Here is a 26,812-nt window from a genome sequence, read left to right as displayed (position 1 = left end):
TTAATGACCTCTTTGTTACAAGCTAACAAGTAGAATAGCAGCATGCCGGCCCAATCAGCGGCTTCTTTGGTCTCTGTAGAGGCGGGACTTCCGATGTAACTGGAACCAGGAGTGAGGCGTGGCAAATAGCAGGAGGTGGGCAGAGAGGTGTGGTTACGAGAGGCAGCCCTCAAGCCAGGAGGGTTACAGCTGTCATGCTCCATCAGCCTTCAAGACTCCAAGATTAGAAGCACTTCAACAGATCCTGGCCTCTACTCCCTGAGTTTGCTTTATTTTCCTCCCTTTTTGCCTTTCTACCCTATATATTTTCCCTTTCTTTTCTTTTTTAAGAGGAAAGAAATACCTCTCTCTATTTGGTAGAATTATACCAGCCGCTGAAGGTAAAAAGAGTCCCTAGAAATCATTCTGTAACCCGTCATAGCGCATTGCTGAAGTTGAGGCTGAGAAACCACAATTATTTATTGACGAGTCAGCCGTAGGATCCCAGGTCACTTGTCTCTGTGTCGCTATACTTTTAGCTAAAGCACAGCAGAGCAAATGCAGGGGAAATTAATTTGGGAAATAAATGATGGAGTCAACAACCAAACCCATTGGTTGTTTTAGAAGGGTATAGATGATGATGATGGTGAGGAGGAGGAGGAGAATGTCCTCTAAATGAAACCTACATTTAGCTTTGGGAGATAAAGTATACTGTCAAAGAAAATAGTTCTGTTCAAATGTTGACTTGCTTTAAATGTCAAAACAAAATAAAATCTACCAAACTTAATTAAGATTAAATATGTTTTGCTCAGTCACATGAGAAACCCACACATCTCTCCAAAAATAGTAAGCCACTTAAGATCAATGAAGTTCATGATGAGAGGAGAAGAAAGCTTGGGAGTTGATTATAGTCAGTAAGTCTATGCATGATGCATGTCAGAGATAGAGGGAGAGAGAGACAGACACAGAGAGGCTGAAGTCAGAAGCTAATGATCAAGCTGACAGCTAATTGAGATTTTTTTCATTTATCCCTCTACCTTTGGCTGTATTTTTAGATCACTACTCAATTCCCTGGTGCCTACAATGGAAACCAGAAAGAAACGAAACTGGAAGCAATGTGGTTGGTTTGCAGTTACAGTTTTCAAAAACACTGAAAAGGAGGTGGATGCTGAAAACTTTAAAAAGCCCAAGAAAAAAGCAAAAACATATACAAAATACACTTTAGACAGTCACAGCCATCTTTCTTTGCTGACCCCATGCATTCCAACTTTGCCCCAATCCCTTTATTTCTATAAATGTGCAAATAACCTAAATGGGATTTTAGAATAGTAAGAGAACTTTAAAAACATAGTTAGAACATTCAAAAGAACTCTGTCTTAATTACCTAAATGGCTTGAACTGTTCACCAGTAAGGAAGTGCTTTTATTAAATGCCAAGTCTTTTTTAAAGCAACCTCAGAGAGACACACTGTCAGTGAGCTGTGACCATGCCAGCAAAACAAAGTGGTAATTTGGGCAATTGTCCACGTAATTCAGACCAAAGAAACGTGCCATGGCCAGGACTCCATTAACAAGAGATTCGGAACAACTTAGCTCATTAGGCATCAGATTTGGGCAGGGAATGGGCCAGAAATGAGCTCCCATGAGCCATTATTGGAAAGCAGAATATAGTCAAGCAAGCCTTTGTTTGCCAGAATTCAACTGGTGGTTCTAATAATTAAACAACCAGCATTAAAAGCAATTGTCTGTTTGAACAGTTCCGTACTTGTGTTGGGGCTACTCTTCACAGTCAGTGTGTGGAAAGGTGAATATAGACTCTTCGCCATGTCTACCTGTGTCTTGGGGAGAGGAAAAACACTGAGCTGTCAAGGCACAGTCCTCACCTTCCATTCATTCAGGTGCTGATGTTCGATCAGATCCATCATGTGGAAATGGTCTTCTCATTCTTCTAAGGAAAATAAATTGACTGCTCCGGTCCTGATTCACTCATGTAGAATAAACACTGTCTCAGTTGTCTACAGGTGAAATGTAGATGAAAGAGAGGGATGAAGATGGATAATGGGACCCCAAGCTTGGAGGTCAGGGAGGGGAGAAGCTGGGTCTGTATCTAGCAAATCACACAGTTCTCCACTTCCCCCATGCTTGAGAGTCCCTCAGAGGGGAGAGGGGGGAGAAAGTAACATAGACTGAGAAATAAATTAACCTTTCCCCAAATTTTCCCAGTACAAATGTAGTAAATGGCTAATTATGGCAAGAGCCATCATATACATGTGCTTAGAGCCGAAGTTGGGTGAGAACCACAAGTCAAATTGGTTTGCAAGATGATTAGATAATACTAAGAGGCAAAGCAGAAAAAAAAAGAAAAGAAATCTCCATTCTCTTCCCTTTATTGCACTGCACAATGTAAGCGCCCACCTCCCTGTGAAGCAGCCATTGGAACATTTCTCCTAGCAGTAACCCCATCCTCTGGGTACCAAGCCCTGAATTTAAAGATCCATTTCCTCATGAAAGCAGAAAGGGACTATCTGCTGTAGCTGGGAACACAGAGTAGACAGCTAAAGCAGCTAGGGTTTCAGGTAGCTAGACATCAGCGCAGTCTGCCTGGCCCTCATCCTCCTTGCCCTGTGACTAAGTAGATCTGTAAGGCCTAGACAGGTCTGGATGTAGGGTATGAATTAGCTTGAAAGCCTTATACTTCTTTGCATTCATTTGGTCAGGAAGGAGTTTCATACCCTGTCTGCATATGCAGCTATGTCCATGAGCATGGAGCATAAGCAAGGCCAGGGAGCTGGACCACAGTCAGGGCAATGGCAGTGGAATTCAGAGATACTGTTGAGCCATTGCTAAGAGCAGCTGCTTACTTACCTAGAGGTCTGTGCCTTTATTGGCTCTCCTGTCTCCTGTTTTCCCAAGGAATATCTGTGTTGGGTTTATGATGACTCTAGGCTGAGAGACCTGCCTACCTTGTTCGTTCTCTAGATCTATCACCTACAAAGTTAGAATAGCAGCAGAGCCCACCTCCCCAGCTTCACAGAGAGACTGTAGGAAGACTTAAATAACAAGCCAGAACTCTTCCCATCCCTCCGGGGCCACAAACAGGAGTGCTATATAAAGGCAAAGGCCCTTGGGTTCACTGTTTATCAGTATTGCTGTGCTCACGTCCTCAGGTGCTTATGTATTATCAGGCTACCAGGGTCTCCCATCTCTCTGTCTGCCTCTTCGTCTGTTTCACTCACTAATGAGAGTATCATATTTCTGGGTTGCACAGAGAGAGATACCAGCTGAAGATGACAAAGCCAAACCTGCAGAGAACTCAGCACACTGGACAAAGTGTATGGACAGGAAACAGTAGGGAGATATAAGGCCATATGTTCCTATGTGAGCATACCCACCCACATGCATACACACTGACATTATAAGAAAAGTAAATATGAGTCTACAGAACCCCAGGCTTCTGAGATGAGTAAGGTGAGTAACCACCAAAAGTGTTCAAACACAATGCCTCCCATACAGGGATATGGTCCAAAACACCCAGGGAATAACCACCTATACTATGACCGTGTTTCTAACTTACATGAAAACTAACGCTAAAGTTTCATTTATAAATTTGGCACAAATAAGAAATTGTCAGTAGCTAACAATTAAATAGAACAACCACAACAACATACAATAATAAAAATTTCATAAACATGCCCCCTCACTCCTCTGCCCTCTCTAACCATTTTATAACCTGGGGTGTATTTTCAGATCATGGTTGACTGTAGGTAACCATACCACAGTATCTGAAGGCATGAATAAAGCCCTATTGTGTCCAGATGTTTCAAACAAAACTTCCAACACATGAGTGCGCTTTTCGCTGTCTTCTAGCTGTGATGCCATATGGAAAGGCCCGGATGCTTTGGGAAGAAGTACAGAAAGGGATGCAGAGAGTTGAGTCTTTTCCTCTTCCACCTTGATTTCTGAGAGTCTTTCACTGAACCTGGAGCTCACTGATTTGCCTACCATGACAGGCCAGCAAACTCCAGGAATTCCCTGGCCTCTCTCCACACCAGTGCTGGGGTTACAGGTGACTGCTAATGTACCACACACACACACACACACACACACACAAACAAACACATGCACACATACACCAACGCATGTACACACACACACAAACACATGCACATGCATGCACACACATACACACGCACAAATACACACAAACACATGTACACACACACAAATACACATACAAACACACACAAACACATGCACATGCACACACACACATACACACACATACACACACAAACAAACACACATGTACACACACACACACATACACACATGCACACACACACACAGTCAATTACATAGGTGCTGGGATATAAAATCGTGTCCTCATATGAGACCATTTACTTAATAGCATTGGGGGAAAAAAGAAAAATAGCATTGGTATTTTATATGATAAAAGAGAGGGGATGGGAGAAGAAGAGATAGTTTGGAAAAGAGATGAAGTGCCAAGTTGAGGACATCTCCAACAAAATGAATAGTAGTAGTTGAAGCGGAAACTTTAGGAGTCTTTGGAAAGTCAATTGTGTTGAATGGTGTTTGGCTGGGGAAACACATGATGGAACATTTCGATAAAGCAGGCACAGGTGAAAGGATGTTCTGCTAAAGCAAGCACGGGAAAGGACATGTGATGAAAGATTCTTTGCTAATGGCATGCATGTATTGGTCCACCTTACATTGTGTAGTGGAGCTTCATTAGTCGGGACTCCATAGAGAGAAATGCACCAAAAACTTCTGGTGGTGTATCAAGTCTTCTTGCTGCTTCCGAGAACTCAAGCCAATTGGCAGAGTGATGTCACCTGAGACAGACTAGCCTGCTGAGGCTAGACAGGTGGACACATGATGTTTGGAGGGGGTATAAATAGGACTTAGTGGACAGTGGGGGGGCATATCTCAGTTTGCCTGTACAAGGCTTGTTGACCTCAAGTCTTCACTTCACAGAGAGAGGTATAGCTAAGAACTTTTCCTGGTATTCTTGTTGGACCTGATTCCTCCTGCTGACTTGTGCCAATTTGGCTCAGGCCTGGCTGTTCCTGTTGTTGCGCCAGAGATGCTGCTATTCTGACACTATTGAACTAGACTGCTGGTACATCCATGAAGTGTTGTGAGCAGATCGGCTGCCACTGCTGACCTATGAACTGAACTGCTGATTTCCTGACAATGCAGATGGGATTGGCTCCAAAGAACCATTTCTACACAGGTCCACTTCTCCATATCCTTTCATTTCTACTACCTCTGGTAGGTGGTGGGCTAGAAGGGAGGTTCAGGTGTTTAAGGACCATAATTAAAAGTAGGCTTTGAAAAAAATTAATGTTACAAGTAGTAAAACCTACTATTGGAATGTGTGAGTAAGGAGCTATAAGGCTATGTAGGCAAATGCAGTTTTATTGAAGATGATGTGATAGTTGGTAATTTGGAGCATTCATCTATTGATATCCAATTGAAAATTTCCTTTCTGTGCCCTGGCCTGGCCTGATTTCCCACCTGTACATTGTGGGTATTTCCAGATATTTCCTGAGTGCCAGATCTGACAAGAAAAAAAGGAGAAGGGAGGACTTAAAGCCACCCAGGAGGACCCTGAAGAACTGATGACACCATAAAGGTGGAGGCGGGGCTCAGTGGAGAGGGTGCTTCCCAGGCAAGTATGAGGACAGGCATCCAATCCCAGCACCTATACAAAACCAAGTAGTAATGCTTCATACCTCTAACTCCAGTCTTGGGAGATAGGTAAGTCCCTAGAACTTGCTGGTCAGCTAGCAGTTTAGCCAACGGGTAAGCCCCACGTTCAATATAAGGACTTTCTCCCAAAAAAAAGAAGGATGAGGGAAATAGAGGGAATACCCAGCATCTGTCTCTGGCCTCCACAAACCTGCACACACTGCATACATGCACAAGCATCCCTCATATACGTGCGCATACACAAGCAAGTGTGAATGCATACATCACCCAAAAGTAATAAAAATATTAAAAATAAATGTCAGGTAGGGACATGGCTGATTCACAGCAGCTATTTTCACTGCATAAAGAATTTCCGAAAATGGATAGGACTGTTTCTGAGTCACCAAGGCACAGGAAACATAAAAGGAGTTTTATGTAGGCATTGTGGGACACATCTGTAATCTCAGCATTCAGGGAGTTGAGCCACAAAGAACACAAGTTCTAGGGCAGATGGGAAAAGCTGGTCCAACGGAAGAAGGTGTTAGGTGTTGGGAGGGAGAATGAGCAGGAGTCTTGGAGAAGAGACCACTGGTCTGTGTGAGAGGGTTGCCAGGGAGAACAAACGCACACATGCGCACACACTTCCCTCTTTCATTAGAGATCCCAGGCATCAAGCATTCAAAGTACTTTTAAGCTACACTTGGGAGTGATCTTCAGCAAGGATTACAATCTAGGCAGATTGAAGATGACAATTAAAACTTTTTTTTTTTTAAATCTGCAAACAGCTCTTTGGGTCTTCCCAAAAAGTTGTCAGGTACTTCAAAGAGCTAGTTTTTTTTTCTATCTCCCCCATGAAATATCTGTCATTCTTGTCCCTGTGGCTACACCAGTGTGCTAATAAGAAACAAGGGAGAAGATGAATCTCTCCCCAGACTCTCATCTGGGGAAGCCAGGGGAGCCTGAATGATAAAGAATAGAAGATAACCAGAGCGGCGTGAGCCTTGTGCCATTGATTTTGCATCTGTCTCAAAACATTACTCATTGGAATGGTGTCAGCCCTCAGGAAGAGAGCGAGGCAGAGGCTTCCTTCCGCTGGGGAGGGCAATGCTCTCCAGAGCCCAACCCATGCTAGCAGGGGTGGGCAGAAGGGAGTCTCAGGGGTTACTTGCTTGGCTCGCTTCCAGGCTCCAGTAATTTTCTGAGTGAAACGTCAATGGTTTTGAATTAGTACCTAGAAGGTTCTGCAGAGTGTAAAGTACTGGATGGGCAGTTCCAATGACCACCAGTTTCTCTCAGGACAGTAAGCAAGAGGTGGAAATGGGAGGGTGAGAGTTCAGCTCAGTGGGAGAGAACGCAGTGGAAGAGAGGTTGCCTAACATGCATCAAGTTCTAAGTTCGATCCCTGGTGTTGAGGAGAGGTCTAAGTGATCAATCAGGTGATCACTAGAGATAGGTAGATGGAGGGAATAACAAGATGGAGTTGCAAGGAAACTAAAAGTTCCAAGTGTAGTTTCTCCTCAAGTACAGACTCTATGTGATGGTGTGACATCTCCTTTTAGGTGGTCCAAGAAATCCTTTAAGCAACACAAGAATGGATTACTGTATCCCCTTAAGTCACAGAGGGAGGAGTTTTCCTCTCTCCATCATCTTTGAGTCCTTTGGTGTTCCAGTAAGCAGAAAGCTTCAACCAATGCCACCAAGTCTTCAATACCTCTTGGCATTGGACCATTTGAAAAAAAAACAAAACAAACAAACAAACAAAAACAACAACATTTACTGCGTCTGACTAGCACAGAGATACAGGAATCCACAAACAAGACTGGAGTTTGAAGAACAGGTGTTGGGCCCAGAGCAGGAAATCCATTCCCCACAGCGATAGTCCTTTCCTTTGAAGAGGGATAATCTAAGCAAAACAAAACAAAACAAACACCTGACACTGTGAAAGTCACATGACTTCTTTTTCTTTTCTGTTTATCACCCATCTATCTGTCTGTCTGTCCATCCATCCATCCATTTAAGGTATTAGGGGATGAGGTTAGGGTCTCACCAGGGACTTATGCATTCTAAGCAAGTGCATACACAGCTCTTGTAAAATATATTTCTATTTTGACACAGGGTCTCAGACTTGATTGCCTCTCTCTGCTCTGCAGCCTACTCTGCAGGTGTTCCTCCTGTCAGCCTCCCAAGAAGCTGGAATTACAGACCTGTGTCCAAAAGTTGGGCTCAGTCACACAAATCTCAGGCATCTCATGAGAAGTCAGTCTTTCCTTACTTTATTTTACTCTGTGTGTGTGTGCGTGTGTGCGTGCGTGCATTGTGTGTGTGCATGTGTGCGTGCGTGCGTGTGTGTGCGCGTGCGTTGTGTGTGTGTGTGCATACGTTGTGTGTGTGCATGTGTGCATGTGTGTGTGTGTGTGTGTATGCGCGTGTGTGTGTGTGTGTGTATGTGTGTGTATGTGTGTGTGGTATCTAAGCACACACATGTGGTAAGGGTATGGGCGTTTGGGTGGAGACCTCAGGCTGGTAAGCCACTTCTTCAGTGTCCACCTTATTTTGTGAGACAAGGCATTCTCATTTGAATCCAGAATCCCATGATTTGGCTAGGCTGGCCACTTAGCTTGTTCTTGGGATCTCCAGTCTCATCTTTCCAAGTAGCATTTACATAAGTCCTGGGAATCTAAACACAGGTCCTCACACTTATGTGACAAGTGTTTCATCTACCAAGCCATCTTCCCAGCTCCAAGTCTCTCCTTCTTAAGCCAAGAATCATGAACTTGTGCATCAACTGGCCACTCTCAAGTCAATTCTCCAAACCCCCGCTGCTGGAATGCGCCTCTGTAGGATGAAGTAGTTACAAAGTTAAGTACGAGATGCCTGCGGCTGGCAGCTTGGTCACTGCCCTGCCACAGGACACCCAGCCTGACCAGAATACAAAACAATCAGCGGAAGTCTGCCCTCACACTGTCTGCCATGCATCACATCCTCACGCAATTGCTTCTTGATGGATGTAGCAAACACAACTCCATGTGTCTGCCACGGCCCCAGTGACCTTTCAGATCCCTGAGTTAAAGGGACTATTATTCATCTTTATGTACAGCTTCCTGTGACAGGGCTGCATGATAAAGCCCAGAGACACTCTGATGAAGTAAATAATTTAGCCCCATCCATAATCACCTGCTGTTCCCAAATCCTAATGCCTTTCCAGGGATTGCTTTGCCAAACCAATGAAATAGTGAATCCCTTATTGATGACACCGGGGAACTGTAAACTTTCCACAGGAGCTCGACTTCAGCCAAGAGCACATCCATTTTAAGCAGGAATGCAAGTGAGGGACATTTCTTACTGCAGGTCTGTAATCACAGACCTATCACACAGTTACATTTCCATCTTAAAATCATGCATATTGATTATTGGGAAGTTACTATGTGTTACATGTATTATTTTGTATAATTTTCCAAACGTGCATGTTTGGTTTAATTTCATAACCTGCATGTTGGCTGTGGGAAATGCATTTTCCAGAAAACAAAACAAGCAAACAAAACAAAACAAACAAACAAACAAAAAACAGGCACACATGTGTCAAATATTCTACAAGGCATACAGGTTGGCTAATTATAAAGATCTAAAATGTTACAGATTGGAAACCAAAATTATGTCTATAAATAGTCATTTACTATCTATCTCTATGTACGATCTATCATTCTTGTGACTGTTAGGGAAATCACCTTAGGATACACACAGAGCCCAGCTTCCACTAACCCAAAAGCTTAGAGTGACATCAGATGATATTTGAGGCCTAAAGTGCTATTTTCTGCTTTTCTTTAACCTAGCTGCCTGGAGTTTCCACCAACAGCTCTAATTTAATGTCTTGATTTATAGATTTCTTAGTTCTACTATTAGGAAAACTTCATGAAATTATTACCATATTGGAATATAGTATGCAGGATTGTCTGAAACTGTTTCAGACCAAAGTCACTCTTATTCATTTCCAGAATAAACTATCTTATTCCCTTTAAAGCAAGAACTGTAGTGGGTTTGTTGCTGCTGTTGTTGTTGCTATTGTTATTTTGGGTGTTTGTTTGGTTTGGTTTTTACAATTGCTAGTGACTGAGTCAGAAATCAGTTAAGAGGCCTTTGGAATGTCACTCAAATACCAAGTGGCAAAGCTGCAAGTCATTTAAAAACTCTTTGGGACAAGGGAAAATGTGAAAGAATGAAGGACCAGATGGCAGGTTACATGTGAACAACAGTTTGGCCTGGCTCTGTTCATGGTCTACTTCTCTCCATTAGGACTTAGGCTGCTTCTTGATGTGTTTGATTGTCCTGCTGGTTTCTAGAGGCCCCTTCTACTGGTGCTGGGGCTCAGAGCATTTGGAAGAGAATCAGAAGTCCCCAGTGATGTCCACTTCCTACCTTCAGATATAATATATGAATAGGCTTGATAAGGACCTAGTGATACCTTCTGCTCTGCCCAGAATCCCAATGATGAATTCCTACAGACATATATAAAGCCAGGAAATTGCATGCAGCAACTGACCTTGGCCAGCTGGTTTGTGAAGAGAATACCAATGTACCTGCTAGACATGCCCCACTCACAAGAAAAGGATCAGTCTTGTCTACAACCACTTTAGATTTATGGTCTAGTCGTCTATGGTTTTGGAATCTTCCTGGGTTGTAGAGGAAAAGAACTCTACAAGCTCATGGATTTCCTAACCCAATTTATTTATAACAAATGAGTCTAATGGATATATAAAGAGAGTGACTTTTAAAAATACAAAGAATACTGATTTTATCAATATGGTGGTATTTGGTGTAAAATTTTACTTAGGGTACCAGTGGTAAGGGTTTAAGGGGACACAACAGAGTAACAAAGGGATAAGAATATAAAAATAGCATATTTTCTTGCACATACAGATCTATCTTTATATATGTATACATATACATGGGACTGGAGATGCCTCAGTGGTTAAGAACATGTACATTAGTTGGTGAATGACTTCAAGGGTAGACCGTCTTAATACACACACCATTTCTTCAATGAATGTAACCTGTTCTCTGTGGACTGAGAATAAAGTCACTCACTCAAGTCAAATAGCTTTGACCATAACAGGAAATCTGTATCCAAAAATCGTGCCTACAATTCACTCCTTGGCACAGCAGAACTGTCAACTCTTAGCTTAGCTACGATGGAGGTAAAATCCTTTGGTGATGTGAAGGTCACTGAAGTACAGTCTTATTACAATGAACTCCAATGTCTAAAAATTGTTCTTATTTTAGGCTTGTACCACAGTAAAATCCAAGATTTTAAACTCTACTAAAAACAAACCAAACAAATAAACAAAAAGACTTTATTTATTTATTTATGTTCATTTAAAAAAAACTAGTAGTGATATATTATTTTAAAATATACAGCTAATATGTTTGCAGTTATTTAAAATTTATATTGAGAAAAATGTATATATTTTCAGTATTGCTGCAGACAAGCATCTACATAAGACTGTTTAATTGATTGTTTTATATCAAACAACTTTTACACTACTCATTTTTATTGTTACAATATTTTATAAATTCTAAAGAATATGACAAAATTTTTTAAAAAGGCATTGCAGGTATTGAAGTGGGGGTCCCTGGGAGGATTTGGGGTACAACAGGGAAACAAGAATGTAATTTAATTCTATTTACTTAAAATATGTTTTTAAATGTTAACAAATTCAGATAAATTGAAATTATGTATCTTTTCTCATCATAATGCAATGATACTTAAATTAATGAAGAAAACTCTTCTTTCTCTTTTAGAATGTAGATAAAAATAACTACATAAATAATGGGAAAAAAAGAGCATGTACATTATTGAGGAAGATTTAAATTCAGTTCCCAGCACTCACATCAGGTAGCTCACAGCCACCTGTACCCCCAGGGGACATGATATCTTTTTTGGCTCTACAAGATCTCCATTCATAGGCACACCCCTACAGAGATAACCCCCACAGATATTATTTGAAAAAATAATGAATATTAATTTTTATAAACAAATATATGCATAGATACTGACAGAGGAGATCTGCTTGGGAAAGGAAAAGAAGAGATCTAACAGAAGTGCAGACTGGGGGATGAACATGAGCAAAGTCTAATGACATCTATGTTTGAAAGTACCACAATGAGACATATTATTGTGTATGCTAACTGAAAATGTTAATTCTCTGAGCTATTCAAGTATACAAGTCAAATCCAGGTAGAGAGTAATGAGAACCCCAATTTATAGCCAGTTTGTCAGAAGTGTAGGTGATATCCTGCTATTTGTGATAGGTCTCTATTCAAGACACACACCAGGAACATTATAACATTTAACAAGAAGAATCATGGTATTATTGATAGTAAAAATAGTCTCCTTTATAGAAGAATATTTGATATGGCTTTGATACTCTGAAATATATGCTTGGTCTTTATCTTGTTTCTTGGGATAAACTCCTAAATCTTTAGAATCTTCAAAGTATTAAGTATATTTTGGATATTAATGAGTTACTTGAGCTGGCAGCTCCTAGGAGGCTTTGGAATGAGGCTTGTCACAGAAAGATCAAGACATGATTAGAGGGCTGGGGCCCTCTGCTCATTGCATTCAGCAGTAATGAGTAAGTCAGGGATAGGAAATCCAGGGCTTGTTAAGCTCTTCCGGGACTGGTGTTGAATCAGCCATCAATGGCCAATGATTTAATCAGTCATGTCTGAGTAATAAAGCCACTATAAAAACTTTTAAAAGGCCCAGAGTGCCTGGAAGGTTTCTAGAAAGTAGCACAGTCGAGCATGAAATTCCTCACCTCATCTTCGAATTTCTTCACCAACGTCCTCTGCAATATTCTTATAATAAACAGCCAACGTAAGTATTGTGTTTCTCTGAATCCTGTGAGACACTCAAGTACATGAGTTAAACCCAATGAGAGTGCACTGGGAGGGCTGACTTACCAACATTTGGTCAGAAGTGCCGAGGACAACCTACTGTTTGAGATAGGTGTGTAATTTGGGGCAGTTCTGTGGATTTGAACACACTATCTACTGTCTCCTAGCAGACAGTGTCAAACAGAACTGAATTAAAGGGCACACAGGCGATATCAACTGAAGAACTGCTGGGTTGGTGGTAGGAACCCACATCTAAATGCTTCTTGGTGACCAAAGGTGTACTGTTGAATTCTTGAGAATATAGGAGTAACTTGCTTTGCTTTTCTACTTTTTCAGTGTCCTTGAAAACAATGGCCATGAAGGGCAGTGGTGGAACATGCTTTTAATCCCAATACTTGGGAGGCAGAGGCAGGCATTTCTGAGTTCAAGGCCAGCCTGGCCTACACAGTGAGTCCCAAGACAGCCAAGGCTATACAGAGAAACCCTGTATCAGAGAAAGAGAGAGAGAGAGAGAGAGAGAGAGAGAGAGAGAGAGAGAGAGAGAGAGAGAACAATGACCATGAATTCATCTTGCCCAATAATGTCAAGGATATAAGGCAGAGAAAGAACATTGGGGACATCATTTTGGTTTGGTTTGGTTGGACTTGAGCTGGGGTTTTGCAGAGAAGAACAAGAAGAAGTAGAATCTGACAACTCAGTTTTCCTCCAGCTTCATCCCTCAGCAGCCTGGTAACCTTAGTTAATTTCCTGAACTATCTGAGGCCCAGATTCCCATGCTAACACTACTGCAATTGCAATGCCTACCCTGACTACATTCTGAGCCTTATATTATAGCTATTGTGGACTTAATGGTTTTTCACCAAATTCATAGGTGCAAGCCCTATCCCTCATTATGTCTATGTTTAGAGAAGATGCATATGATGAAATGAGGTTATGACTTGGGACACCATAAGGAGATAAAGATCTCTCTCTCATCTCTTCCTTTTCTTCTGCTTCTCTCTCCCCTCCATTCTGTGCTATCTGCCAGAGGAATGCCATGTGAGGCCACATAGTAAGAGTGACCATTTTCAAACAGGAAGACCACATTAGAAACCACTCTGGTGGCATATGGCCAATGAACACTGAGTTTCTACAGCCATGAGAAAATATATTTCTGTTGTTTAAGAGACTCTATCTGTAGTATTTTCCATGACAGCTCAAGGTGACTGCATCATGATCTACAGTGAAGAGGTATGAGAAGATTTACCACATGTATACAATGATCATTTAGATCCTACATATCTCCTGGGTCTATCTATCTGACACATCCTGTGGGTGGGGGGCCATTTCCCTGACTTAAAAAGAAGGTATGGCTGGAAGGAAGGAAGGGAAAGTGTAAAGAAGGCACATTTGATTTCTTCTTTGGAGATTAGTTGGAAGGGGATCAAACTCCCTCCGATATACAGGAAATTACCAACTGGAGACATATTTTAACATGCATCTACATTGGGTCTCATGAGGTTGATTTTGTTGCTTAGGAGAAAAGGACTAGTCCAAATTGAATAGCTCTGCACCACAGAGAGCTCCCTGGTCCTGATAATTACCAGTCAGAGCCTTCAAGCTCTGGGGCATGTGAATCTAGAACAGGGTGTGAGGAAATCTGAGAAGTAACTTTGCTTCCTATCAGAAGCGTCCTGTTCGCCTAGCACACACAGATCTCATACCTAGGAGGGGAAGTTCAAGGCACAACAGCATCGTGACAGCACACACATTTGGCTAAGCTTTGAGTCAAAGCGCCTCTGCTTCACCATTCCTGGATCTGGCACTTTCTAGGGTCTGTGACATCAGTGTTTCTCTCCTTGTTCTTCAGGGCTGCATAACATGTTGCAGAGACGAAGTCTAGAGTAAGGCATTCTGGTCAGCTTAGCTATTTACAAAGTATAGGACTCTTGAGAAGGTGTGGGATCCTTCAGACTCTCAGGATTCTTTTCTTTTCTTCTTTTCTTTTTCTTCTTTTTTTTTTTTTTGGTTTAAGTTTTATTGCATTATGATGAGAAAAGTTACATGATTTCGGTTTATCTAAATTTGTTAACATTTAAAAACATATTTTAAGTAAATACAATTAAATCACATTCTTGTTTCCCTTTTGCACCCCAACTCCTCCCAGAGACCCCCCTTCAATACCTACAATACCTTTTTTGTCATATTCTTTAAAATTTATAAAATATTATAATAATAAAAATGAGTGTTATAAAAGTTGTTTGATATAAAACAACAATCAATTTAACAGTCTTATGTAGATGCTGGCCTACAGCAGTACTGAAAATGCATACTTTTTTCTCAATATAAATTTTAAGTAACTCCAAACATATTAACTGTATATTTCAAAATAACACAGCACTACTTGAATTTTCTTAAATGAACATAAATATATAAAGTCTGTTAGTTTGTTTGTTTGTTTGTTTTGTATTTAGTAAAGCTTAAAATCTTGGCCGTTATTGTGGTACAAACCCAAAATAAGAACAATTTTTAAACATTGAATTTCATTGTAAATAAGGCTATACTTCAATGACCCTCACATCACCAAAGGATTTTACCTCCAATGGAGCTAAGCTGAGAATTGACAGTTCTGCTGCACCAAGGAATGAATTGTAGGCACAATTTTTGGATACAGACTTCCTGCTATGGTCAAAGCTATTTGACTTGAGTGAGTGACTTTATTCTCAGCCCACAGAGAACAGGTTACATTCATTTAAGAAATGGTGTGTGTATTAAGATGGTCTATCTATAAAGTCATTCACCAACTGTTTCAATGAACAATGGTTCTGCTTGGAAGGTGGCACAGACATTAGATGAGGGTAAGAATCTAGTTCATTGGCTGTGATAATTTGGAAAAACATTCGTCTCAAAGAAAGAGTAACTTATAAAGTCCTCTTCCTCAAACTTGATACAATAAACAAATGTCAAGCAAAGCATTCAGTCTCACTCTTTATTGTTCTCTTACAAGCTACCTCCCAATTTAATTGTCTACATTTCTTTTGGCTGTATAAATACTTTTGAAATATGTAAACTGTTCTGAAAACCATAGTATAGTTAAACATAGTAAAAACATGAAATAAACAATACTACTAATAGAGAGGCTGAGATAGGAGAAGCAAGATTTCAAGACCATTATGTTGTACACAGCAAGACACTGTCACAAACAAGCTGAAAGTGTATATGGACTGTACAATATTGGACCTATTTCTCCAATTACCAGATTAGAGAGGCCACTAGATGACAGTCAACAAATTTCTAATTCCTCAATTCTCGGTATTCTTACCAACACAATAAGGTAGACTGAATTCCAGGTCATGGAAAGTACACAGAATATAGAGCTGGCCCTTACTCCTGAAGCCTATGCCCTTGGCAGATAGAATAAATAATAAAATCTCTCTCTTATTCCCACAAAGCTCAGATACTGATGCAGATTCATAACACAGGACAGCCTATCTTAGTGGGCTGATTCTGACACAAGAAATAAAATCAATATACCTCCTAGGATACTAGATGATGTCTAAGTCCCTGCCCATTCAAATGTCCCCAGACTCCGCGATGCTAATGAAGTAATCTTATAACATAAATGGAGTAAAAGCATGGGGAAAATGGAGAAAATACGAGGGCCAGGAAGACTGGAGGGCTAAAATACACAGGCAAATATGAAAGATGACACAGTAAATCCCTGTTTCTAGAAGGCGGTAAATCAAATCCTTCATGCTTCCTCGTACTTACTGGGTGCTTCCCGGGAGAGAAGCAAATGTCTGCAAAGAGAGGGTGTGAGGCTCAGAATGCTGCTGAAGCCTCTATGTGTTCTTCAGTCGAGTCCACACTCACCCAGATCTCCTTCATGCAGGTCACTATGCTGGGCCTGTCACCGTGATACATAACAAAACAAAAAGCATGCAGGGTCAGCCTACAGGCTGGAGGTGGAAATGGCAACAAGCCCTCAAGCCCTCAAGATCCACATTTGGAGGGTAGGGCAAAAGCCGGAGTAGGCTGCCTCTGATTGGTAGACTTCTCAATTTTGTGGTGCGAATATTCCCACCATTGTTAATATCTAGCTGCTGATAAAAAAAAAAAAAAAACCTACTGAACTTTCAAGTTGGGTTGGTAAGACATACATGCACACAGTTAGTTCTTGAGCTGGTGGTGGCTGGGGCTCATGAAGTTAGTAACAACTGCTGAGTAGCTTTTATACAGCACTCACTCTCAAAATATGTATTTTATATATGGTTTCCATTTGTATTCCTGTAATTAAAGGATGGGTCTTCAAGTCTAACTTCAGCTGCCTCTCCAGGTACATGTGAATGTATCTATCACCACAATAGTGCTTGGCCCCAGAAACCAGCAGCACTGTGAAACACAAAGGGCCCCTGTCATGGTAAACTGATGGTACCAGAAGAGTAGGAAACAGAACATCAGCTGGGAGGTCTCACTCTGAGCTATTTCACAGGTACCTCTGTTGTAGGATGTTCTTCCTCCCGTAACATCACCTGCCTTCATTCCATTCATTCAACATATCATCGCAAAGACTGAGCTGCACATCGGAGCTGTAGTCACAGTCATGAGTACACACACACACACACAGTGCAAAGAGCTGGCTGGCCTTGTCTTTCCTCTCCATGCAGTTCCTAGAATGGAGCCTTTCAGTGAGACACTAATGTGCAGCATAAAGGGTGATCTGCATTGAAACTCTGTGGGTAACATCTTTGCTCAATAAAGTTGGTATCTCAGAAACACCACAGAGGTGGTGATGGAGAACCTGTTAAATACAGATGATTTTGATCAAGTACTAAACATTCATACCTTCTTCTAGAAAGTTGTAAAAAAACATTTTTAAATTGCTTCTATTTTGCAGTAAAAACCATGTACACAGCCTACCACTACCAGTACTGGAAAGAAAATCGAAGAGGCCTGCACACCCGAAGTGCAAAGTATGAGCCTTGCCCTGGAAAAAATCACCTTCTCCATCATGGTATCTCCACTGCCAGGTAAGAATCCAGACAGTAGTTAATAAACTACTAAGGGCTAGCCTATGCTAAAAATCAAAGGAGATACACAGATGTCTCTTCCAGACCTCCTCCTGTCAACATTCCCATTCTTATATTTAGATGAAGACACCAATCATCCATTTCCATATAACCATGGAATTCTCACAAATGGTGCAGCAGAAGTGGCAGGCTCTAATCCCTGTGCTCTACAGACAGAATCTTAAGAAGGATTAGGAAGTGGGTGGGGTGGAGGAAGGAAAAGGGGTTATGGAAATAACACTGCCAGGGATCAAGGCTGGATACATATTCTTATTACACGCACAGCAAAGGGACAATGTCTTTCCAAGAGCGTTTACTGCATTCTTTATCAAGATGAGGGGTGCATAAAATAAATCTCCTAGAATTTACAAGATTATGCATAAATATTTCAAAAAGGAGGGTGCCCTGCCTATGTACAAATGGTGTTCTATTATAGCAACTGTTGCTTGTAGACAAAACCCAATGGCGATGTCCACAGTTGACAAACCTGCCTGTTCCAAGCCTCTCATACAAACTAGCATCTTCTCTTTGTGAAGCCCTTCAATCTGTACCTGCAGAGCCAATATCCCTCCACAATCCACACCTCCAGACAGCATCATAGAAAACCTCCTTCTGTCTATGTCCACAATAGAAATTTAGTGAGTTAAATTCTACTAAGTCCATGGCTGAAAGAACCTAAAAATAAAGGCTGTGATGACAGTTTGGTACCATCTGAGCTGCTCCCTTTGACCTCTGTCCAGGATTCTGCAGACATTTTCCCCACAATGGTACAAAGAATGAAGAGACATGCTACTGAATTGCTGGAGAGCATGGCTCTCAACCTTCAAAACACTATGACCATTTAATACAGTTCCTCATGTTGTGGTGGCCCCAAACCATAGAATTATTTTTGTTGCTTCAGAACTGTAATTTTGCTACTGTTATGAATCATAATGAAAATACCTGTGTTTTCCAGCTATCTTAGGGTCTTAGGTGACCCCTGTGAAAAGTCATTTGACTCCCTAAGGGGCTTCAGCCCAGAGGTTGAGAATCACTGGGTGTGGTAATTTGCATATGCTTGGCCCAGGGAGTGGTACTATTATGAGGTGTGATTTTGTTTGAGTAGGTGTGACCTTGGTGGAGGAAGTGTGTCACTGTGGAACTAGGCTTGGAGACCTTCCTGCTAACTGCCTGGAAGCTCTTCTTCTGTCTGCCTTTGGATGAAGATGTAGAACTCTCAGCTGCTCCATCCCTATGTCTGCTTGCACATTGCCATGCTCCTGCCTTGATGATAATGAACAGAACCACTGAACCTGTAGGCCAGTCCAAATTAAATGTTGTCCTTATATGAGTTACCTTGGTCATGGTATCTGTTCACAGCAGTAAAACCTTAACTAAGACACCAGGCTAAGTAACGGCTCTGAGAAAAGCAGGTGATAACAGCTAATACACATCAGTGTCAGGTACTGCTATACACATTAAATCTACAGCCACACTAACCAACACAAGATAGGTGATAGTAGCTATTACTGTTTGTAATAATAACTATAATAACTATTGCATTTTATAGATGAAACATCAAAGCTCAGTGAGGTTAAGTGGCTTTCTCATGTCACACTGTAGAAGGTGGAACTATGATTCCAGACTGGTCTAGTAGCAACCTTGAAGAGGGCAGACCACACCCCCTCTTCATCTGTGAGCCCGACCCCTTAGAAGAAGGGTCAGATATGACTGTGCCCACATCCTACATCTGACCTATTAGCTTTGTGAACTTCAGCAAGTCACTTAACATTCCTGAGCCTGTTTTCTCAGCTGAAAAGAGGACCATTCCTATACTGCACAATTACTATAAAAGCCACATGTGATTCAATGTGATTAAAGCTACCTAGCAAAGGGTAAGCTCAACGTTCTGGAGTCATCAGTGGCATACCATCCTGGAAACATTAGTGGCACACCATCCTGGAGACATTAGTGGTACACCATCCTGGAGACATTAGTGGCACGCCATCCTGGAGACATTTGTGGCACACCATCCTGGCAACATTCGTGGCAGGAGTGGAGCATCTATGCTTCATAATCACAGAATGTCCTGTGTGAGGAACTCCCTGTTCTAATCTAAAATAAGCAAATAGACTTCTCCTAGTTCCTAACCTATTGTGGGCTGCTAGCAGAGAATCATGGAAATCTAGAATGTTCTGTAAGTTGAGTCTACTGTGGCTTTGGGTTTAAATACTACTTCTGCCATTAAGGAATTGAGACATTGGTTATTGTAGGCTTTCTTAGCCTTTCCCTTCTTCTCTGTGAACCTGCAATGATAGTAGCCAAACTGAAGGGCTGGGAGGATAGGAGTTAAGATCTGGATAAGATTTAACATTGTAGTCGGCATTTCTTTAGTCACGACTAACCTCCCTAGCTTATTTAAAAGCAAATATGCCTAGTTGAAATAGTTCTGCTGAACATCTGGTTAGTTGCCACTTAGAAGGTGAGGGTGGGGCTCTGATGCTCCCCAGCCATCTTGGAAGTCTTCTGCTGTTAGATTGTACAAAGGCTTCTCTTGTGAGTTTCACAGAAGGGGCCACGGGGAACTTCCTGAAATCAACTGCTTTAATGAATTATATTAAGGCAGCAGTGACATCATTAATTTATGAAATAGGATGTAATTAAAGATCAAGAAAACAGGGAACAGGAATGGGTTAGTCAGGTGCCTCCTCCAACTTCCTGTCCACATCCCCTCCAGCATCTGCTTCCTGATGTAATCCTCAAACATCTGCCCCACGACAGTTCCCATCCACTCTTTCTCTTAGCTGTGACAAGAAGCATAAAAAATCCACAGTGCTTACTTTCTGAGGCTGTGCTCAAAGGATCATCAAGAATTTCAAAGGAGGCAAATATAGTTTTAGCTACATTTTACAAGGAAGAAAGAGAAGCAGTCTGGGAAGCAAGTGTGTGAGGACACATGTTCAATGACGTCCATGTTGGGTACAGAATCTGAGTCCGCAGGGCTGGGGGCAGCCAGGGGAAACTGTGAATAACTACTTCAAGAAATAAATCATTTGAATCTGTTGTGGTTACTTTAGTCCCTGAGAAGACAGAGTTCTCACTGTACATGCTGGTGTGTGCCTACAATCCTAGCACTCGGGATGCTGAGGCAGGAGGATCACAAGATCTAGGCAAGCCTTAAGTACAGAAACCTAATTCCAACTACAACAAAAAGAATTCTTAACACATGGGCCCAGGCCCTCTGGTTATGTAAATAAGACAAATCCTTAAAAGCTACTCATGAACATATGCTCTCATTCAACCAAGGAGGAATAAGTGAGACATTTGCAGACAGATTCTGAGCAGCTCTGGGAAAGTCTTCCTAAAACCAGTCTCTTGTCCAGGTGAGATCAAACTACCCCTGCCTTATGAATCAATGAAATGGGAAGATTTTATTCATATCATAAGAATCACTAGTACTCCTACCAGCAAATACCTGTTTTGAACAAAGCAGCTTAGCCCGCAAGGGGGATGAAAGGTTATTCATGGAAAACTCCTCTCAAAGAGCCACGAGCTACACCCTAATGAAAAGCTTTGACAAGAGTCTGAGCACAAGAGTAATGATATCAAAAATAACAGATCTGAATTCCTCACATGGAGCCTGCCCAGTGCTGTGAGGAGAGGCCAGGCTGCAAGGTTGATCCCCTTGGGTCTGTGATCAGGTCTGACTCAAGCTAGCTCTGCGACCTTGAGCAACTAAATGTGCCTCTCTGTGCCTCTGACTTTTCATCTATAAAATTAGGGGGTTGGATTCAATTATCTCTATGGCTCCTCCCAGCCTGACAGGCTGTGATCTATGGTCTGTGAGGGGCTGAACCTTGAAAACTGAATCCGATTTCAATAGAGAAGGAGAAGCTCATGAATAAAGGCACAGACTTAGAGACAGGGATATGCAAGGGAGTAATAAAGAGCTGACATTTATTGAGCACCCACTTTGCGCCCTGTTTTTAGTACATTATATGTATTAACTCATTCCACTCTCATATTCTAAGAAGTGGGAAAATCATCAGCCCTTTTTTACAGGGGACAAGACAGGAACATGAGGAGGTTACGTAGTAACTTGCTCAAGGTCATAAAGGTTGGTAAGGGGTCTCCACTGGCTGTTCATATGACACATGCACATCCAGCCACATTATGACAATGCCACTCACTGCTCTGCTCCAGTCCCATGGGAGTTCAAGGTTCCTGTAAGAAAGGAGGTAAGTCACCCTGGAGGGGATAACCCACATTCTAATCTTAATAGCCTTCGTAATTTCCCTGCTTCAACTGGACAGCTCAGCTTTTCTAGGTCTCACTTTTAACTAGGACAAATTATAAATCACATTGTGTGGGTGTGATCGGGGGACAAGGCCAGAGCTGAACAAGCACCAGGATGTATTTTCTGGTGGCCTTTTCTTCTCTGAAACTCTGGGCATCAAAGCTGAGCCATATCTTTGCTATTTGTCTACCTAGACAGACACACTGCCCTGGTGGAGAGGCACTCAGAGACCATTAGAACCTGCTGGCATCTTCACATACAGTTCTCCACTGGTGGTACTGCCTTGGGAGGTTGTGTAACTCTTTGACATGAGGCCTCACTGTCTGATCTGGGGTGCTGCTAGAGGATTATAGGCTAGATCTACTACTGGATAGGCTCTCTGCCTCCCATGAGATGTAGAAAGTCCCAGGTATGCATTCCTGCCAGCCATCTTCTCTGCCATGCTTTCCCTAGCTACTGTGATAGACTAAATCCTCCCAGACCATGTTTCTGTTCAATAGTCTGGCACAGAAAAGTAAATGAAACAGAGACCATCAACATAAATTCTTCCCTACCACATGCTGGCTTGGAAAGAGAAGGAATCTGTGACTTCCTGAGGTACTCTCATGCATGCATGCATGCATTCATTCATTCATTCATTCATTCATTCATTCAATGCACCTCTTAGGCTTTGTTTGAGGCCAGAGGAATATAGCACTAGACGAAACAACAACAAAAATAAATTAAACAAAAAAAGACAGAGAAAGGTGTCTCTCAGTGGATACTGAAGGGAATTCTGGGAAGGAATTTTCATCTGAAGGACTTCACTTAGGTCAGAGGATTTGAGCATGGATGTCTTCTAAGTTTGAGATGAGCCCTTCAGGTGGAGTTATCTGATTACAGAGAAAGCAAATTGTGAATCCCAAACTGTGTACAGTCCGTCCTTGTTGGGCTCTGTGTAGCATAGAGACAGTATTTTATCTCTTGCCATTCAGCATTTCCACAGAGAACAAAGCACATTATAGATACCTTCTTGGCTCACCAGACACCTCTGTGCGAGGCAGGGAGTCAGCCTTATTATTCCCTTTATTATCTCCTATTACTGTTTGCTTCCATTTTTTTCTCAGGGTTTTGAATTTGTAAAATAGACAAGGAGTTTTGATGTGACCTGGATTATACAAACACCTGTGCAGATGCCTCTGTTGTTTTGTCTCTCGGAGAGAAATGACTGCGAGTGTGTGTTTGAACCAACTTGGTCATTATATTATTTGAGGTTTTCTTTTCTTTCTTTTTTTTCTCCTTTCCTTAGCCTATTTTTAGATTTCTTCTTCCATTTCCCCAGCTCTATTAGAATAAGGTTTTCATTTTAATCACACTCTCTGGGCAGGCCAAATTTAGGAATAATGAAAACAAAAAGTGTATGCAAAATGAGACGTTAGAGGAAGCCCAGGCCGCACGTGCACTGCATGCTCAATGCGCACTGGCCAAGAACAGCGCGTGTTTTCCACACGGGCCCAGCTTAGGAGCCTGAATCCTCAGCACCTGCTGTTCTCCCCAAAGCAAGGCAGCCCATTAGCACTCAAAGAATATGCTGCTGCTCACATAATGCAACTCGCTGCTTCTGTCTCCAATGCCTTTGCGACCTAGTTGCAGATTGGGGTTTGGTAGTCTAGGATGGGGGTTGCCCTGGCTTCTGCAATGGGCACTGGAGCCTGCAGGGCTCTAGAGTGGGTGGAGCTACAGGGAAGGCCTTTCTGCTATGCATATTCTTGCCTAGGGCTTCACTGTCTTTATACCCTACCTGCACAGAATCTGCTCTGAGGTGTTTCTTAAACCACTGTTCTCCTGCAAAGGCATCGCGGCCAAATTGAAGCCAAAATTCTGGCTGTGAGGTGTGGTTAGCTCTACACGATTCTCAAATCCTTTGGAAAATCCTCCTTTCTGGGAAGAGAAATGAGAGGGAAGATGGGACCTCTTGTCCTCTGTTTTGTCCCCAGAGAGCTAATTCACAGATGGAAGACTCTCAGATCCCAGTAAGTTCTGACTCAGAACCTGCACCTTAACAGGTTCTTGAGAATGCAGAAGATTCTTACTCACGCCCAAATCAAGAAAATGTTTCTTATTTCCATTTTTTCCCATTCAGAAGCAACATGGAGTAGTCATTAAGACTTATGCATAAGCAAGACAGCCATGAGCATCTGGCTATGTTTTGGAAGTTGAATCTATCCATCTATAGTCTCTTCCTGTCTCAGACTCATCTGCACCATAAACCATCCCTACATTGGACTTTGTATGAATGAAAATCATTCCTTCTGCTTGACACAGGGCCCAACAAGATAACTATTTACCTGGGGTTTTTACTCCTGACTATATCTCCACATAATACAGAGACGAAAAGTTATTGTTATCAAAAGCTATCTACCAACTGAACCTTCCCATTGGACCTGAAATACCTGTATGTCTAGACATCTAGAAATGGTTCAAACAGAATTTGAACATATTTTTGTCACTGGGATTTTGACGCCTAAAAGGGCTTACTTCTCAGAGTGTCACCTCCTAAGACAAGACTCCTCATACTTAGTCAACCTCCAATGAAGTTTCCAGAAAGTAAGTGCTTGTCTGCCTTCATTCACAGCTCCAGTCCACATACCTACCATAACGTGTCAAAATGAACGTGTCTTCCATAGTCTTAGTTCCTGGTGCAGGTGGACAGTAGACAATTCCACAGCCCGTACTGACCAGGCAGAGAAGTGGGAAGCTTCTGTCCTTAAAAGTAAAATATCTTAGCTATTGGGATAGGGGATTCTTTAAATATTTGCAAATTATTTCATAGCTCTCTCTCTTTCTCACTCTCTCTCTCTCTCTCTTGCTATCTCTCTCTCTCTTGCTCTCTTTCTCTCTCTCTCTCTCTCTGTCTCTCTGTCTCTCTGTCTCTCTCTCTCTCTCTCTCTCTTGCTATCTCTCTCTCTCTTGCTCTCTTTCTCTCTCTCTCTCTCTGTCTCTCTGTCTCTCTCTCTCTCTCTCTCTCTCTCTCTCTCTCTCTCTCTCTCTCTCTCTCCAAAAGGGGCACTCAGTTCCTCCCTCTTTAAAAGTCACCAATATTTTGTGGCTGGCTGCTAATGACTAGACTATAGTAGCTGTGGCAGCGCATTGCTTGCAGAGCTGGGTAACAAAGGCATGAGGGTAGGAACAGGCTCTGCCATGAATTCAGTCCACACTGCAGAACCGAGGCCATGTAAAGGAGTCTCAATGGAAACTTTTTCTCTATCTCTAGCCGGGCCTTCATGGCTATGACTTTGACCAACAGCTAGCTTGCAACCTCACGAAAACTGTCTAGCTACGCTGTTCCCAACTACCTTACCCACCACCACGGTGTGAGATAGGGAGAGTTGTAAGTTTTCAACCACAGAAGCTGGGGGCATTTTGTTTTGCAGAGAAGTCATACATTCCCCTTGAAAACTTCATATCACATCTGAGAAGCTCAGCTATGGGGACTGAACTGAAAAAGAAGCAAGCCCCAGACTGTGAAAGACATGACAAGGACTTGTGAAATCTTGTCTTCTTGATACTCTTACAAGGGTACAGACTTTAAAGCTTGAAAATTCTGAGTTTGATCCTAGCTTTGCCACTGACTGGGTTTTTGACCATTGATGGATCCTTTTCCTAACAGGCCTTCCTCTTAGAATAACAGATTGGTATGGCCTAACATAATGCTTCCCAAGTAGAGCCAAGCTTAGAGCTGTTCTAACAGCTCTTTCCCCTTCTCTTTGCTCTGCTTTCTTGGACCACACACAGTCTTTAACCTAAGCACACTTACAGATGGGGCAGATGTTGCCTCAAAGAACAAGTAGATTGAGGGAGTGGAGACGTGTGGAGGAGGGTAGCATATCTGTGCCTTATGGAGTGTGCTGAGGTGAGGGAGGTCCTGGGCTTAAGGCCTCACCAAAGAAGAGGATAAGGAGTAATGCCAAACCAAGTGACAGTGGGGACTTTTGGGGAAGGCAAAACCAGAGATTCGGTTTTTTCACTCAGTGGTGGAGGAAGAAGCTGGTTATGAATATGGTGAATGGGGTTCCCACCTTAGCACCCACTGCTCCTAATCTCAAGGGAAAAGTTTTTATGGAGCATGGCCTCTGAGTCTCAAGGAACTACCTTTTTCCATCTCAGGACCTAGCTTGGTTTCCCCAGCTATACCTCTCCTCTTAAGAATCTACCTCTTAGTTTGACTTTGACATTAAAGTTCCTCTAAGGTAGAAAGTCAAAGTGAAGGGGGCTCTTACTTCCCCTGAAAGTTTAGAGTCCTGAGCCTTAATACTGCTGCCCTGGGAGAGCTGGTCAACCCTGCAAATGCACATGAGAAGGGAAGCAGCCCTACCCCAGCCCTTAGCCATTCACTCTGAAGTGCAACTGTAGGGTTCAGGGTACTCAGTCACACCAGACCACTTGGTGCCTGACATCTCCCCAACATACACTAGAAAATCTCTGGAATGTATTTCATAAATTGAATTGTCCTGGCCTCCCTTCACTGTCCCTAGTCCTCAGTACTGGGGATACTGGAGGAAAACTTGATCTCCTATCTGTCAGCCGCAATTTTGTGGGGAATTAGTCTTGCCTGATCTTCCCTCCCCAAAGTTATGTTACCCCCCACCCTGGTGATGAGCCAGAGCAAGGGATTTGGAGATCAGTCAGCACTCCAAGGTGGCCATCTCAGATGATGTCTTGATAGCCTGCAGGGCCTGTTGGGAAATAAAAGGATCTCAGGAAACTTTGTTGGGCCCCATTTCATAGCTTTTAAACCTCAAATCAGACCTTTTGCTAAGGAGAAGGAAACAATGATGTCTGGAATTTACATGGTCCTTTTCCCACAGAGCCTGAAGGATTTTATGCACAGTAAAGTCAGCTCCCTGTAAAGTCAGCTCCCAGAC

General features: G+C 42.2%; 1 protein-coding gene and 1 pseudogene across 2 annotated transcripts in view; both read right to left on the bottom strand.

Moving 5' to 3' along the window:
- The window catches only part of Alk (ALK receptor tyrosine kinase), a 722,886-nt gene that overhangs the window by 597,668 nt on the left and 98,406 nt on the right, over positions 1–26,812 (bottom strand). The window lies entirely within an intron of this gene.
- LOC116081386 lies at positions 17,416–17,601 on the bottom strand (annotated as a pseudogene).

The sequence above is a fragment of the Mastomys coucha genome, unplaced genomic scaffold, assembly GCF_008632895.1.
Source record: "Mastomys coucha isolate ucsf_1 unplaced genomic scaffold, UCSF_Mcou_1 pScaffold6, whole genome shotgun sequence".
Classification (NCBI taxonomy): Eukaryota; Metazoa; Chordata; class Mammalia; order Rodentia; family Muridae; genus Mastomys; species Mastomys coucha.
This window is presented reverse-complemented; position numbering and strand designations above follow the sequence as displayed.